Source organism: Theropithecus gelada, chromosome X (genome assembly GCF_003255815.1).
Source record: "Theropithecus gelada isolate Dixy chromosome X, Tgel_1.0, whole genome shotgun sequence".
Classification (NCBI taxonomy): domain Eukaryota; kingdom Metazoa; phylum Chordata; class Mammalia; order Primates; family Cercopithecidae; genus Theropithecus; species Theropithecus gelada.
The window spans coordinates 150970958-150974788 of record NC_037689.1 but is presented as its reverse complement, the minus strand read 5'-3'; positions in this window follow the sequence as shown (position 1 = coordinate 150974788).

The window sequence follows — 3831 nt, the reverse complement described above, 5'->3', positions numbered from 1 at the left end:
CCCGCTACAACTGCCTCTGGCCTCGAAGCAAGAGTCGCCCTGGGTCGCAGGCCCTGCCCTCTTGCAGGAGCCTGTGGCCTGGGGGACAGGGCGGGGCAGGTGATGGTAGCACCTCTAGGCCCACAGGAGGCGATGGTGATGGCGATGGTGGTACCATGCCGACTGCGCTGGCTGCCGGATGTGCTCTTGGAGGAGCTAGTGGCCTGGGGGCAGGACGGGGCAGATGAGGCCCCTCAACTGCAGGATGTGAAGGTGGGGCTCTAAAGCAGGAGGCCCAGCATAGGGACTAGAAGTGACAGGAAGAGGAAGCCAAGGTCCCAAGGTAGCCTCTCCATTCTCATATGCCAGTAGACTCCAAAGATGAACACAGAGGCCTAGGAGGAGAACGTTCTAGAGTCGAGTCTTCAGGCAGCTCCCAGGTTGACAGTGTGGTCCCTGCAGAGCTAGGGCCACAAGCCGCGGGACTCCCCCAAGCTTACAGCCACTTCCTTGTCTCATTTGCAAGACCCCCACCCCTGCTTTCATGTTCGCCACCTCTTCCCCCATCTGCGAGGATAGGGCTGGGTTTCGGGTGGGCTCCTGGTTGGCGCAGATGGTGTGGGCTGCCTGCAAGGCCTGGGTACTGAGCCTGCATGCCAGGATGAGGGGTGGATGGGTGACCAACAGCTCAGCCTCGCAGCTTAGCAGCAGAGAGGTCCCAGGAAGAGAGGGAAGAGATGAGGAGAAGGAAGAAGGAGAGGAGAACAGGAGGGGGAGGGAGAGGAGGGGAGGTAGAGGCAGCCCCCTGGCTTTGCCTTGCCTGCGGAGAGCCTCACACTCAGACCGTCCTGAGCCTGACCTCATTACTCTGTCACATTTCTCCCTCAAACCCAATGCCAGGGCTCGTGACTTACTTCTCCCATGGGTGTGATCAGTTTCTCATCTTAGACCTGAACTCTCCCCCAGAACATCTCACATGCACACACACACACACACACACACACACACACACACACACACTTGCCTTGTCTTCAACAGCTTGCCTTTGGTACTCTCCACCCTTACTAAGGAACTTTAGTTCCTTAGGTGATGGAGGACACTTCAGTCCCTCAAAGGCTCCTCCCCAGGTTCCCTGGTTCAGGACCAGGAGTCGAAGTGGCCCCGTGGAGCAAGGCCTTCTAGGGCTTTAGCTCCGACAGCATTCCAGGACCTAGGCGCCTCCAGGTGGGGTGGCTCCCCCTCAGGTCTAACTCCGGCCCCTGCCAGAAGCAGACCTGCCTCTGCAGAGAGGGAAGTGCTTGGACTTTGGCTTCCTTTGATTCGTGGTGTCTTTGGGGGATGGGTTGGGGGGCCTGGTTGATTCCCGCTGCACCCTGGGGTCTGCCCTAAAGGTCACATGAAGAGCAGGGCCCAGATGCTCTGAGGACTTTTCAATACCCTCCACAGGTCAGGGAGGCTGCCCGCTTGGTGAGCTCAACTGCTTGGCCATACATCTCTGGGCCCACCACAAAAACTGAGAGGCCTCAAATGCCACCAGCATCTGCCAGCCCATCTCTGGCACAGCGGGGCCAGTGCCTGTCAACCGGTCTCATTTTCCAACCTGTTTTCCAAGCACTGACACAGCTGAGGCCCTGCTGGGACGCATGGCCAACTTTCCTCCATGACCAGGACTCCCCAGCTTCCCTGCCACATCCACAGCTTTCCCCCAACATCCTTCCTCCAGGTCAATGGGTCCTTCAGCCACATTTTTGCCCCCTGACCCACCCAGGCCTCCCTCACAGAACCCGGGGTCTGTGGGCTGGAATGCCCCTTAGAGATGTGTCCCCTCCCTCCCCCATGGTAAGACTCAACCCTCCACATACCCGCCCACCCACCTCCCTGGGCTTGGAGACCTCCTAGGACCAGGAGCTCCCTCCCTCTCCTGGCAGCCACCTGGTGTTCAGACAGTGCTTTCTGGGAGGAGTGCTTTCTTGCATTGAGCTTGAGTCTACATTTCTAGAAGCTTCTACCTCTGGGCCCCTTCTTTCCCCATTCCTGAGAGGCCCAGCAGCCTCTCTGTTCCCTCCCCAGCCTCCAGCTTTTCCAGAGGAAGATGCCTGGGAGGTGCTATGATTCCGGTGGCGGGCGGTGGGTGGCTGGTGGTGGGGTGGTGTGGGCAGGGAAGCTGCAGCCTGCTGCTGAGTCTTCAGTGACCATCTCCATGGACTGAGGGCTGGCCAACAGGCTCTCCATGCAGGGGGATGGTCTCCATAACCTCTCAAGATGGTCTTCGCCTCTCAAGGCCCTGCCAGTTCCTTGGGTCCCGTAGACTGAACTGCTGAGGTTGGGGAGGCCTGTTTAGCACACTGGTTCCATGGAGCTGGGTGGAGGAGGGAGATTTTCTTCCAGAGTACACAGGAGCTGGTTTCTTCCCGGTCAGGAGCAGAGGATATGGGGAGGGTTGGGGGAGGCTGCCACACTGCCGTGGTTTCTTTCTCCAAATTCCCCAGTCCTAGGAAAGATCCACAGAAAAACCCACAAGAATTTGAATGTCTGAGCTGGGGCTGTGATTGAAATGAAATTTTCTAAAAAGAAAGAAAGAAAAACAAAAACAAAAAAGAGGGGGAAAAAAAGTTTAAAACAAAAATATCCCAAAGGCCCTGACAGCCCTCAGCTTCCAGAAGGGCCTGAGGCAGCAGCCACGTGGAAGGGCAGAGAGCGACCTTGAGGCACTTCGCTGGACCTGTGTCGGGGCCTCCCAGGCTGAGGTCCCTTCCTGTGACCTCCCGGACTTCTGCCTGCTCCCTCCTCCCAGGACAGAGCGAAGTCCCCTCCTGTCACTTGGATGACTGCAGTTGGCTCCCAGCAGGTCCCTGGGTCTCCCTGACTCTAGACTTGCCCCCTGATCCCACCCTCCAGGAGATGGCAGGGCAGGGCACGGAGGAGGGACAGATGGGCGGCAGCTGCCTGCTGCTGTCTCCTGGCTACTGGGCACAAGCCACCCTCCAACTCCTTCCTGCCTTGTCCAATCAGCAGGTCCCAGGGTAAGGGGCATTCAGTGAGCTGGGGGCTTTGCAGGTTTGGGGGAGGAGGGACTCACATATTTCATTGCAGACACATTGAGTCTGAGGGGCCTGAGGGATGCAGAAAAATTTGTTAAGTAGACAGGATAGGAAGGAGCCACAGATAACCCCAGGAGCCGTGAAGGGAGCGGGGTCCAGCATATATTGTAATAGTGCTTTGCATGCGCCGGGCACTTTCCCAGGGATTCCATAGGAATTATTACCGCCTGCCATCCTCATTAGCAACCCATTGGGGAAAGTGCTCTTATTAGCTCCATTAGGTGAGGGCAAAGAGGCACAGAGAGGTTAGGTAAGTGGTTCAAAGGCCTATAGCTGGTGAGTGACAAGAAATTTCCCTCTAACTATAGCGTGAGCATGGTGAAGAGAAGACAGAGCCCCGTGCTGGGAGAGGAACACTTCAGTCCCAGTTCCATTCTGCACCCAAGGCTCCCCTTGGTCCTCCTGGGAACCAGAGTCCCCCTTAGTGGTGGCCCAGGAGAACCCGATAAAGGCAGGAGCGCCCCCTCCTGGAAGAGTCTCGCTTCGACGCGTCATCACTCCCGGCCGGCAGCAGGGGCGACGCCAGCAAGGCCAGCGACCGAGAGCCAGCTTGGCCCGTTCGCCCCGCCCCCTTCCCGGTGTCCGCCCCGCCCCCTTCCCCGTGTCCGCCCCGCCCGCTTCCCTGTGGTCCTGCCCCTGGGTGGTGCCGGGGCGAGGGTGGGAGCCCGGGGCCCGCGCCGGCGGAGCCGCCGCCCAATGGGAAGTGTCGGTGGGGTAGCGGGTGGGCGCAGGCGGGTGGGCGGGAAGAACA